General features: G+C 40.2%; 1 protein-coding gene across 2 annotated transcripts in view; it reads left to right on the forward strand.

Annotated features, from left to right (window-relative positions):
- The window catches only part of LOC126427016 (zinc finger protein 93-like), a 325,645-nt gene that overhangs the window by 44,291 nt on the left and 267,062 nt on the right, over nucleotides 1–14,292 (forward strand). Inside the window, exon 1 of one of the 2 annotated variants that reach the window (XM_050089171.1) lies at nucleotides 5,641–5,658. The exons of the other annotated variant lie outside the window; for it this stretch is intronic. The gene's annotated coding sequence lies outside the window, so the exon portion shown is untranslated. Of the gene's footprint in view, nucleotides 1–5,640; nucleotides 5,659–14,292 lie in introns of those variants that run through there. 2 annotated transcript variants of the gene reach the window in all.

Raw genomic sequence — 14,292 nt, forward strand, 5'->3', positions numbered from 1 at the left:
TTGGCAACATGTTTCAGATGTTCATAAATATAAATCTGTGCACTTAAAATATGTGTGGTAAAGAAGTAAACTATGACTACAGTGGCAATGGTTCACAATCTGAATCAATCGATTAGTATAAACACCTTGGCATAGCCATTTGTATAGATAGGAAATTAAGCAACCTCATAGGTTTTGTCATAGGTAAGGCAGGCGAGAGACTTTGGTTCATTGGCAGGATACTGGCAAAATGGAATCAGTCTATAAAGGAGACCGTTTACAAATCACCTGATGCGATCTATGCTAGCAGGTTGTTCAAGTGCATCAGACCCGTTCCAAATAAGACCAGTGTATGCAAATTATGGTGGCATGAAGGGTCACAGGTTTGTTCAACTGACTGAAATGTGTCAAGAAAATGTTGAATAACATGACTTACTATTACTTCACTTTATTACTAGATCTGCGTCATTTGCCAGTCATGACTAAACAGACTGTCAAACTACAAACATACATAGCAGTATAAGGTATTACAATTTTTCACATTATGGATTTGTGGTTCATTCATATCATGACATACATTTGAAATCCATTTAGTATGCATACAGAATACATGTCAAAAATTTATAATACAGTTGCAATAATTTTTACACTAGTAAATAATAGTACTAAAATAAATAACAACATTAAAACGACATTTCTTTAGATATGTAACATGTTGCATCTGGCTGAAATTCCTGGATTGTCGTATAAAGATAAAGAAAACTGTTCACAGTAAGGTCATATATATTGTCCAATCAGGTCATTGTTGAAAAATTCTTCGGTATGGTATAAAGGGTGCTGTTTCAAGTCCTGTGCAATTTTTCATTTGAATGGTCCTGGTGGCGGATATCATACTTCTCAAGGCATTATGTTGAACAGCTTTAGGGCAACTGTTTCCAGATGCTTGAAGAAAGATGCAAATTATCCCATGAAAGCCTATTTAAAAAGTTTCGTGAACCAATTAAGAGAAAAATCTAGAGGTAGTCTTCACCTCCTACATATTGCTCTCACAAGGGCAGTGAACACAAGGTTAGATTAATCACAATACACACAAAGGCATTTAATTTGTTATTCTTCGGCACTCCATACATTATTGAAACAAGAAGAAATCCTCAGATGTGCTACCCTGTGTCCTCTTGCCATACACTTCGCAGTGATTTGTAGAGTACTAGTATGTACTAAATTACTACAACTCCTTTGTATAACTCTTGTTGGGGCTGCGATGAAAAAATTGGAGTAATTACTGAGTGCAGAGAGGCAATAAACCAGGAACTGATTATGTTTAGGTTGAGTAGAAACTTTACTATCCCACAGTATTGCTTCCTGTATGTTGCATTTGTACTACTGGCTAATATAAATGCAACAATTTGGGCAATTAAAGCTGCAAAACATTGGACAGGAAAATCTTGATTTTTCATTCTGCCAGATTATTGCTTGGTTCTCAATTCAATTACGGTAATGCTATATTCTAGAGTGAAGTGAGAAAATACACCTCATCCTGGACTGGGGATAAGGCCGGTATTACACTATCAAATTTCTTTGTCAAAGATTTGATCAAAGATGTGATCCAATATTCCGTCCAATATATTTGACAAAGATCTTTGACGAAGCGCTAGAAGGGGTATTACACTTTCATCAAATTTTTCGTCAAAGTTCAAGATGGCTGACAACAACTTGTTATTAACCGCAGCAATTGTACGTACCCCAATTGCGTTGTGTGCACATGCGGAAAAGAAGTGAGGGGAAAATGGAACCATACATACGAGGTTGACAGTCTTAAAAGTCCTGGGATTACAACTTGATAATAAATTCAGTTGGTATGAGCACACCACAGAACTGCAGAAAGGCCCTAACAAATCTGTATTTGCAATTCGAGTGTTAGCAGACATAGGCAACATAAAAATGCAAAAGCTTGCATACTTTGCCTACTTTCATTCCATAATGTCTATGGGATAATATTTTGGGGTAAATCTTGAAGTCAAACAAAAGTTTTCAGAGTCCAAAAGTGTGTAATACGTATTATTTGTGGAGTAAATTCATGGACGACCTATAGAAACCTCTTCAAAGAACTGGATATACTAACTACTGCCTCTCAGTATATTTACTCCTTAATGAAATTTGTCGTAAATAATATATCTCTTTTTTCCAACAAACAACTCAGTTCATACATACAATACCAGGAACAAAAATGACCTGCACAAGGACTTAAAAGCACTTACTATAGTTCAAAAAGGGGTCCACTACTCAGGAACACTCATCTTCAATAATTTGCCAGCAAACATAAAAAATTTTGTTAGAAATAAAGATCAGTTTAAAAGGAGCCTGAAGAACTTACTACTGGCCAACTCCTACTCCACTGGCGAAATTTTTAATAGAAACAAATGGTGTATTGTATTTATTGATACTATTAGTATTGTTATTTCAGCATAAAAAAAATCGACATGTTCCACATCCACGAGGATCTCCTCAGCACGGATCTATGGAACGAAAAACTAATCTAATCTGGGTGAAGCCGTGGGTTTTACGACGACACGATAAAAGCATTCAACAAAACTTGTTACGTGAGCCTACAGTGGAAGACGTCAAGTCGTACATCAATTACTTAAGAATGGATGAGCATACATTTCTGTATGTGCTCAGTGAAGTGTATCCTCATATCACAAAGCACAACATTCACTTAAGAACTGCTACATCTTCAGAAGACAGGCTCACTGTAACACTCCGATTCCTTGCTACAGGAGAGGGTTATGTTATGTTATGTTAGGTTAGGTCAGGTCTCCAATCTTCTTAATCTATTTTTGTATTCAGGGTGCCTCACGTTGTAAAGCGTCTCATCAGCTTCAGACATCTTTATTAATTTTGTAGTTGTCGGCACACACCAATTGTATTTACCGGCAATGGTTATAAAAACCCGCTGCAGCGATGCTAGCGCTCCATGTGGTAACATGTCACATTGCAGTGAACAGACGACAAGCACTTGTTTTTTTTTTTTTTTTTTTACTTTATTGTTATTTTGACACCTGAACAATCAGGTAGGCTGGCAGCAGCACAATACGCCGCTCTTCAGCCGAAGAGAGTACAAGGAGATAAACAGAGAAGAGACATCACTTAGAAAAACGGCGGGAAAAAACAGGAGACACATGAACATAAAAGCACAAGAAGCCGTTCACACTCGATGATAATCCACACGACGAACTGTTGACAGGACGCACAAACACTGAAGAAGACGATGGCACTGGTGAACAATGGAGTGTGACGGCGAAACTGAACACTAAACATGACGGCACACACGATACACTGATGGCGGTGATCTCCGGCGCGCGAATGTCCACTGAGCGTGTACGAGTCCGGGGACCTGCCAAGAGGGGAACAGGGGTGAGGTGGGGGAGAGGGGAGGAAAAAAGGATGCCAATGGCTTAGGAGACGGGGGCAGGAGGAGAAGGACAGGGGATGGGAGGCCCGGGGGACGAGGGGGGAGAAAAGGAGGAGGGAGGGAAAAGGGAAAGAAGGGAGGGAGGGTGCCCAGAGGAGTAAGTACAGGAGGAGGGAGGGAGGATCAAAGTTGGTAGGAGGGGTAGATGGAGGGGAGGAGGGCATCGTCAGGGAGAGGGAGCTGGCGGAAGCCACCTTGGGAGAGGGTAAGGAGGGTGGAGAGATGGAGACTGGGCGGGACGTGGGAATACAGGTGCGGCAGCGGGCGGGGATGGGAGAGGATCGGGGATACGAGCGGGTGAGGAGGATCAAGTTTACGGGAGGTGTACAGGATTCGTATCCTTTCAAGGAAAAGGAAGAAGTGGGGGAAGGGGATGAGATCATACAGGATCCGCGTGGGGGAGGGGAGACGGATGCGATAGGCGAGGCGGAGAGCATGGCGTTCAAGGATTTGGAGGGATTTATAAAAGGTAGGGGGAGCGGAGATCCATGCTGGATGGGCATAACAAAGGATAGGGCGGATGAGGGATTTATAGGTGTGGAGGACGGTGGAGGGGTCCAGACCCCACGTACGGCCGGAAAGGAGCTTGAGGAGACGGAGTCGGGAACGTGCCTTGGCTTGGATTGTCTGGAGATGGGGAGTCCAGGAGAGGCGATGGTCGAGGGTGACGCCAAGGTACTTAAGGGTGGGAGTGAGGGCGATGGGACGGCCATAGACGGTGAGAAAGAAATCAAGGAGGCGGAAGGAAGGGGTGGTTTTGCCTACAATGATCGCCTGGGTTTTGGAAGGATTGACCTTGAGCAACCACTGGTTGCACCAAGCGGTGAACCGGTCAAGATGGGATTGGAGAAGGCGTTGGGAGCGTTGCAGGGTGGGGGCAAGGGCAAGGAAGGCGGTGTCATCGGCAAACTGGAGAAGGTGGACGGGGGGTGACGGCGGCGGCATGTCCGCCGTGTGCAACAGGTACAGATGGGGGGAGAGGACAGAGCCTTGGGGCACACCGGCGGAGGGGAAAAAGGTGTAGGAATTGGTGTTATGGATGGTGACATAGGAAGGACGGCGGGAGAGAAAGGAACCGATCAGACGGACGTAGTTAATGGGAGGGCGAAGGTTTGGAGCTTGAAGAGGAGACCGGAATGCCATACGCGGTCATAAGCTCGTTCGAGGTCAAGAGAGACAAGCGCTTTCTTTGATCAAATATAAGTCCCTATTACACTATCAAATATCTTTGACAAAGATATTGGACAAAGAAATTTGATAGTGCAATACCGACCTAACTCTTGCCCAATTATTATTGGACTAATAAAGATATGTACATTGTAGGGCCTATGTTGTTAAACGTTATGCTTGCTAATTAACTGCGGTACGTTGGATAATAAAGAGAAATGGATAATAAAGAAAAATAGATAAATTTAGTTTTAGTAAATTCACCTTCAATTACTACTTCGGAATACAACTAACGACCAGAGCGAAGTTGCCAATGGACACGGTGACTGTAAATGGGCACTGATGACAGTGACTGTAAATGGGCAATACATTTACGGTCGCTTCCACCAGCTGCCGCGCCGAGTGTCTATTTAATTTGAGCGATTAGTACAATCTCTAAGAATCACTCCCATAGGACTCGAAAGGGCAAGATTACATTAATTACAGAGGCATCTAATCGTTCATTATTCCCAACGCCCTGTACGCTAATGTTTGTATGTTTATATGTAAAAATTCGCATACGGGGCGCGGGAAGAGTGTTTAGATGCCTCTGTGCGCCGTATAATTAATGTAATGGGATGGGAAGAAACCCTAATAACTGGTACAATGGAAACTACCTTCTGCTATCCACTTTATAGTGGTTTGCAGAATATACATGTGCATGTAGCAGTATTAATTTCTGCTGGAGTCTACTTGAGAATCACAAATTGTTACACTATTCGATACTCGATATCGACATCGACTCATTATTGGTCCATTGTTTGCCCGGCCATATTGACAGGGTTTGGCGGTGTTGTGTTTGGAAATTCGAAATCGATGTTGATAAATTGTCCGATGAAGTTGCGGATTTGATTTATTACACCCAAAGTGTAAAAATATATAGCTGCACAATTTTAAGCTGTGCACTCATTGATGTAGGAAGAATCGGATATTTGCTGACGAAGACTTTTGTTTCGGTTTACCTTTGAAAACATCACACAGCTATTGATTTTAAGAATGAAGTGAGTCTTACCAGTTGATAATATTATTATTTATGCACATTTTTATATGATTTGATATTGTTCACAGTAAGAGAATCAGCTGTAATGCGATCTCTTCGAATTCAGCACGAATTATGAGACGCTTTTGTGTCGATTTGATTACAGCTGTTCATTTTCCATTTTTAATCAGAAATTCTTAATTCCTACTTGTGTAATTCCTACAAGTGGAAGTGTTCATGCTGTAATCGCCGTTGTGTTGTTCGTACTACGTATGAGAGTACTAAAATGCTGCGATTGGTATAAAAATTACAAATTGGGTTGTTATTTGCGTTATGCGTCTCTGGCTGTTTAGCGCCGCATTTCGGTCACGACGTTCCCGCATTACAATAGAAGAGGTAACTTACGCTATCTTTGACTGCAATTTTGCAACTTTCGTGGAAAATCTGTCCAATTCCCGGCCTACTATTTCATGAAGGAGTACTATTTCAAATTCGCGTATGTGCATGGAAATAGATTTTGTTCTTTACTGTTGCAGCACGTACACTTTGGTTGCACTGAAGGCGTAATGTAGTGTCGTACAATCGTCTTATATTCAGATACTGCTAAGTCTACAAACTGAAATTATCTGTTGACAAAATGTCGAAGTGACATTATTTTCCCAATACCATTTATCTATAGTTCCATTTCAAGGTGTAAATTGTGTGTCATTATTTTGGGGAAATACATTTAATTTTCCATCATAATTTGGAATAAGTGTACAACTTCCTAAGTGTTTTACCTTTTCTTCCTTCTATTCCTCAGTAATGGTTTTGGGAGTCGTGGAAGTCATAAGAAAAGGTGTTGAAGGTACTGTCTGTCACATTGGCCAGTCTTCATGTCTCATTTAGTTCAGCATGAAATGAGCTGCAAGCACGTTTTGAGGAACTGAAAAGTTGACTCTGTACCACCTAAGATTTAATGTGTTGAATGAGAAATGACTAACATCTGTTAGCCTACTGCCAGTACATAAGAAATTGGAAAAGTTTTAGCTAATGCTTTGTATGCACATTGTACAAAGCAGATCTGTGTTTTATTTATTTCTCTGCAAATTACTTATTAATACTTTCAATAATTATAGGAAAAGCAATAATAATCAAGAATTTTGCTGAAGATTAGATTAGATTCAGTTTTCGTTACATTGACCCAAAACTGAGACGGTTCTAGTGGGTATGGAACAGGTCAGAAAGTTTAACATAAAAAACACAGAACATTTGAATATAATATTTTTAAAAAACATGGTTGTGGCAATTAACTGATTAGAACATAGTTTTTAGATTAAATTAGATTTACTTTCATTCCAATTGATCCGTAGTGAGGAGGTCCTCCAGGATGTGGAACATGTCAGAAAAACAACAATACATGACAAATATTTACAACTAAAACAAATAAGCTAATGTACCATTCCACAGGTCCCAAGTGGAATGATCGTCGTTTTTTAATGAACACTAAGAGTCATTTTACAATTACTAATGCACTGAATTTAAAATAAAAAAGTTTTTTATTTATTTATAAGGTAATATATTGTATATTACCGAAGCCAGTGAAAGTATCACGACAACCGTTTATATATACTTCGTGTTGTCTAGTTTTATTATATTCCCATTGGTAACTTTTTTTTACCCACTGATATTTTCACGTTGTTAATATGTAGAATGTAGTTTATTCATCTCGTAACGTAAGTTACAAATCAAAGATTTTTGTACTGGAGACACATCAAATTACTTTAGAAAAATAAAGATATAATAATCAACACATTTAAGCAGACCTATTTGAATTTTTAGATATGAACAACTTAACAAGAACATATGTAACACTAATGATCATTTTACAGCTTGCAATACAATTTCTACAATATATTTACAATTTATTATGCGATACATAATTTGTATTGTTTCTTTTCTGTTCAAATTGCCAAACTGTCCTGCATGAATTCTTCAATTGAATAATAACATTTCTACACTAGTCTCTTAAATAACAGTCTTTTTAATTGGTCAAACTCCGTATTTGACAGATTGGTGTTATTTATTTTATTGTAAATTTTTAATCCTGTGTACAATTGTTTAAGCATAAAGTTTGAAATTATCAGAAGTTCGAAACTGTGTCTCCGACGAGCACTGTATTGTGGTTGAAATGAAAATTGTCAAGTGAATTTTGACCTTACATATGAAAATAAAAATTTTGTAACAGTACAGAGAAGGAACTGTTAGTATTTTTAACTTTTTAAATAATGGGTGACATGATGTTCCTTTTTGGACTAAACGCATATGTTTCTTATGCTTCTCTTTTGAAGTGTAAGTAATCTCAGGCTGTTCACATAGAGCTTTCCCAAAAAATTATTCCGTATTGAATTATAGTTTCAAAGTAGCTGTGATAGATTATCTTCCTGGTGTCCATAAGGGTGGAAGCTAATAAGACATTAATTGCATAAGCCAGGCTGTTTAGTTTGTTTGCTGTGAAGTCTACATGTGCCTTCCAATTTAAATTTGTGTCAAGATTTAGACCTAGAAATTTTACATGGCTTGCTTCAGTCATTTCCTGATAGCCATGCACTATTTTTATGTGAAATGCTGATGATGTTTTAGCACTGAACTGCTCTAATTGTGTTTTTGTGACATTGAGTTTTAATCCATTTTGCTGAAAACATAATTGTAGGTTTCCCATTATATTTTCCACGCTATCATGAATTTGTTCTAAATTGTCATTTTCAATTAAAACAGAGTGAACATCAATGCTTAAAGGTAAATGATTTGTGTTAAAAAACTAGAAACCTGCCTCAATTTGTGAAAAAATCACCTTATGTTAACCTAGGTTTCAGCGTAAATAACTCACAAGTTTTTTTCGTTTATAAATGTATAGCTATGGTGTTCTTTTAAGTATTGACAAAGGTCTTCTTAGGAACTTGTGGGTTCTATTGTTCTGAAGAAGGTGTAGTTATCTACGGCGAAACCTAGGTTAACACTAGGTGCTTTTTTCGCAATCGAGGTGGGTTTCTAGTTTTTAATATATTAACCAACGATTGCTGACATGCTGCGATGTTGAAGGTTCGTAAATTATTTGTGTACAGCAGAAAAAGATAAGGCCCTAAAATTGAGCCCTGCTGGATCCCTATAACAATCTGTTTTCTTTCAGACAAATAAGTTAGGTTTAAGTAGTTCTAAGTTCTAGGGGACTGATGACCATAGATGTTAAGTCCCATAGTGCTCAGAGCCATTTGAACCATTCTTCCCACTTGTTGTTTACTCTCAACTCAGACTTGACGACGTCCCAAATTACCTTTGGTTTATTTTCATGTTTACCAATATACATGTTGTTAGACAATTTTTTTGCTGCCTGTACAACTATTTTGAAAGTGCTCGTATATCTCTTTACATACCCCACAAAGTCTGCATTTTTGTTATGTTTTAACTCATTCGGAAGCTGTCTTTTCCTGGCACTAGACACTTTTATTCCCAGTGTAATCCAATTTATTTTATTGGCCACTTTTTGTCGCCAGGCTTGAGGGGGAAAAGTTTCGTTGAAAATATCTAGGAGACAGTTTAGGAATATTTTGAAATTTTTTTCACTTGACACACTGTTATCTAGAGCCAGTTTATTGTTCTTAGTTCGTTGGAAAATATATTTACATTCTCTTTGCTAACTTTCCATTTAAAACATGTTTTCACATATTTTGGTTTCCCTATTTTTGGAAACTCTATGAGCAGTGCTGAATGATCTGATATGCTATATTCCTGTATGGCTGCTGATAGTTTGATAGTTGAAGTAGGCAAGATTTTGTGACATTATGCTAATTGGCAACTTCACTGGCTAAAGCAGTTTTTTGTATTGTATTCTTCAAAACTTCCGATACCAGTAATGATGTTTAAAGGACCAACGTTTTGTGGTTGTTACAGCCAATAGTCACACAAACCAGGCTACTGCATTGTTGTTTTGATAAAAATTTCAAATCTGTAAATTTCAGGAGCCATAGAGTCAATACTTAAGAAAGTAGCAGAAATACAGTAAGTACACCTACGGTATTTGTGAGTGGGACTGAAGAGGAATTTTTCATATATTTCTGCAGTACTCACAGGATTAACATGCTGGCAAAATGTAAAAACCCTCTTAATAAGTGAAGCAAGAAGTAGTAACAATGTAAATTGTTCAATAATGTCAAACACAGTTTTGGATAATGAATGAGATAAAATGTTGAGCATGTGTGATGTGAAACCTACTGTAAGTGCTGCATAATATAATAGTCATGAATGACACAACTTCGCTGCAGTTAGTGTATTGCAAAAATAAATCAACAGTATCAAACTTGAAAGACAATATTCTATGCATACCTTACCCAAAGGCCTACGCACTCTCCTATGTTTCTCTTTAAAATGTACAAGTGTGATGTTGCCTACGTAACACATTGAGAAGTTCCAACACATACAATTACAAAATATGAATAACGAAGTCACTATTATTCCACTTTTGTACTTTGAAAAAAATAACAAATAAGAATTTAATTTCCCAGTTTTCTACAGTCATGGCAAAGACAGTGTTGTTTAGTTTTTTAACCAGTTGCTCTAATTTTAAAATGGAGTTAGTAGTGCATACTACATACTATCCTGCTTCATGTAATCAGTTATTTTGGTTTGCTTTTTACATTTAAGGTGTATGTACACATTCTGCGCTTGATGGTGTGTTCATTCTAATGCCTCGTTATTGCCGTTTGTATTACATTGTTCTTTGAAAATAAGTTTTTTTTGTGAAGTTTTCAGTGCACTGAATTTTCATCTTGCTGGCTTTGGATGTCAGCTACAGTTTCTTCTTCAGTTGCTGAGGCACGCACAGTCAGATTGTTGTCTACCTAGAGGTGTCCTCTGTTTCAAAAGTTGACAAAGGTGGACAAAATTCTTTCACTAATTCCACCACGGGAATGTCATCCTCACCTCCATCATCAGGTGTTCCTGAAAATGTGTCACCCTTGGTGTGGGATGGTGAAGAGAGTTCTCAGAATCCTGCATGTTTAAAACAATTGGCAATTGTCTTTTGAGTGACTTTTTTCTGCACTCTGATACCTTAAAATTGCACCAAGCACTTTGAAAACTATTTCTTTCGAAATTTTTTTTTTTTCCACGTGGCACACAAACAAACACAAACACACACACAAAATTCAAGCTTTCGCAACAAACTGTTGCCTTATCAGGAAAGAGGGAAGGAAAGGGAAAGACAAAAGGATGTGGGTTTTAAGGGAGAGGGTAAGGAGTCAAACTGTTGCCTCATCAGGAAAGAGGGAAAGAAAGGGAAAGACGAAAGGATGTGGGTTTTAAGGGAGAGGGTAAGGAGTCATTCCAATCCCGGGAGCGGAAAGACTTACCTTAGGGGGAAAAAAGGATGGGTATACACTCGCACACACACACACATATCCATCCACACATATACAGACACAAGCAGACATATTTAAAGACAAAGAGTTTGGGCAGAGATGTCAGTCGAGGCGGAAGTGCAGAGGCAAAGATGTTGTTGAATGGCAGGTGAGGTATGAGTGGCGGCAACTTGAAATTAGCGGAGATTGAGGCCTGGTGGGTAACGGGAAGAGAGGATATATTGAAGAGCAAGTTCCCATCTCCGGAGTTCGGATAGGTTGGTGTTGGTGGGAAGTATCCAGATAACCCGGACGGTGTAACACTGTGCCAAGATGTGCCGACCGTGCACCAAGGCATGTTTAGCCACAGGGTGATCCTCATTACCAACAAACACCGTCTGCCTGTGTCCATTCATGCGAATGGACAGTTTGTTGCTGGTCATTCCCACATAGAATGCATCACAGTGTAGGCAGGTCAGTTGGTAAATCATGTGGGTGCTTTCACACGTGGCTCTGCCTTTGATCATGTACACCTTCCGGGTTACAGGACTGGAGTAGGTGGTGATGGGAAGGTGCGTGGGACAGGTTTTACACCGGGGGCGGTTACAAGGGTAGGAGCCAGAGGGTAGGGAAGGTGGTTTGGGGATTTCATAGGGATGAACTAACAGGTTACGAAGGTTAGGTGGACGGCGGAAAGACACTCTTGGTGGAGTGGGGAGGATTTCATGAAGGATGGATCTCGTTTCAGGGCAGGATTTGAGGAAGTCGTATCCCTCCTGGAGAGCCACATTCAGAGTCTGGTCCAGTCCCGGAAAGTATCCTGTCACAAGTGGGGCACTTTTGTGGTTCTTCTGTGGGAGGTTCTGGGTTTGAGAGGATGAGGAAGTGGCTCTGGTTATTTGCTTCTGTACCAGGTCGGGAGGGTAGTTACGGGATGCGAAAGCTGTTGTCAGGTTGTTGGTGTAATGGTTCAGGGATTCCGGACTGGAGCAGTAGCCCTTGTCAAATATTCGGGGTGCCAAATGTGTTACTACATTCTACAAACAGAGGATGAGAATTTGGACCTAATAAACAATGCGAGCACATTGCTGTGACTGAGTGCTTTATGTGAGCCATCGTATGTTACATAGATGGTGTTTTTGCTGATTTTGTTGTAATGCTTAAGTTGTAGATGTCGTTTGGTTCTTATTAGTGGTACCTTAGAAATGCAAACCTCAGTAAAAAGATGGTACTTAGCAATGTGCTAGTTAGTAGGACTTCTTCCTGTTCCATTTGTGTATAGAGCATTGGAAGAATGACTTTCAATGCTCTGTGCACACTTTATTGGGCTTGAATCTTGCTTTAATGACCTCTACAGGAGCAATACATAGGGGATTGTAATATATTCATAGATTCCTCGCTTAAGGCTCGTTCTGGAAACTTTGTTCGTTGGCTTTTGTAGGATAGTTGGTCTCTCCCTTCAAGAGTTTGGTTTTTTCAGCAGCTCTTTGATGCTCTCCTACACATCAAACACTGCTTCAAACATTTGAATTGCATTTCTTTGAATACGTTCTGTATCCCATGGTATTCCTGTTTGCTGCTGAGATGTCTCATGGTGTTACCTCGTGTTGTGCACTTCAGGCACGATCTGTCACCCCGAATACGTGTATATCGTAGTTCTCAAAGTTAATTACTTCCGTGGTCCTGCTGTGCAGTGCCGCACGACCGTTGTCTCAGACTTCTTTGTTTTGTTGCAATGCACGGTTGCTGGAAGAGTGCTGTAATCAATCTCCAAGTTACTAAATGTTGTAAACAACTTATTGGTAATTTGATACACAGCTTCAGTTATAATGATGGGTGACAGATCTTGTAGCTCGTGGCAGAATGTTTAAAACCGGCATGTGTCCCACTATGACATTAGTGATTGAAAGTCAGTAAGCTACTGTTCCGAAAACAATTTTATACATTTCTGCTTGTTTACTCTGCGACAAAAGTCATGGGATAGCTGTGTGCACATATACAGATGGTGGTAGTGTTGTGTTGTCATCGGCAGCAGCTGATACTCGTATCCGAGTTTTCATTTCTCTCCTGAGATTTCCTTTGTTATGGTTCAGGTGTGGAAGTGTCGTTGATGTCTTAGCAATCCAATCCTAGCGTGGAACAGGCGGCACAGACATTACAGCTGACGGAAGGTGGAGGACGTGGCTGAGCCTGGAGGAGTTTACGTCTCCGGTATTTGTCATTCTCCATTCTTCGACGTTCCGGCTCAGAGTTTTGAAGAGCATTTGAGGTAACTAGCGCCAGCGACTTCGATCTTCTGCTATTATGGACCAGTTACTCGGATCGATGTTCAAGTTTTTCAGATTTTTCTTGTACTAATCCTTACAACGCTCGAGAGGGGCACCTCGTGGCCTTTTACCTGTGCTCACTTCGCTGTACGGCATTTGGCGTGGAAGTCTGTCATTTTCCATCCGCCGGACGTGTCCGACCCGTCTGAGTTGATGCCCAGTGATAAGAGCTTCCGTGCTATACATTTTTGCTTTCTCAAGAACACCCGTGTTGGATATGAAGTCATCCCATTTCAGGTTCAGGATATATGTTAGCTTCTGTTGGTTGAAGCGTTCTAGTTTCTTCAGATCACAGCAATATAACATCCACGTTTTGCAACCGTATAGCAGGGTGGAAATGACTACAGCTTTGTACACCGTCAGTTTGGTGTACAGTGTTAGGTCTTTATCCGGGAAGACACGCTTTGTAAGACGTCCAAATGCTACGTGGGCAGCACGTAATCTATTCTCGACATCTTTTCCTGATGAGCAGTTAGATGACAGTATGCATCCTAGGTAGAGGAAATGGTCCTCTTGTTCCAAGGGTGTATCATAAATGGATATGCTGAAATCAGGAACGGAGGAGCCAGGAGTTGGCTGCGCCATCACCTTCGACTTTGGAATATTGACGGAGAGACCAAATTGTTCGTACGCCCTGCTGAAGGAATCGACTGACAGCTGCAACTCTGCAGGTGAATGAGCTGGAGAAGCACTGTCATCAGCATACTGCAGCTCTGTCACACGAGTGGTGCTGGTGAACCTTTTCGAATGGAGTCCGGACCGGTCGAACAATCCTCCATCGAACATGTACTTTAGTTCTATTCCTGCACTGTTTACGGATGTCTCGTAAAGCATAGCTGCCAGATACGATGCAAATAATGTCGGTGCGAGAACGCATCCTTGTTTAAGCCCACTTGTTATTGGGAATTCACCAGTTGTTTCATTCTGGCAGAGGACCTGTCCAGTCATATCACT

The sequence above is a fragment of the Schistocerca serialis genome, chromosome 11 (genome assembly GCF_023864345.2).
Source record: "Schistocerca serialis cubense isolate TAMUIC-IGC-003099 chromosome 11, iqSchSeri2.2, whole genome shotgun sequence".
Lineage (NCBI taxonomy): Eukaryota > Metazoa > Arthropoda > Insecta > Orthoptera > Acrididae > Schistocerca > Schistocerca serialis.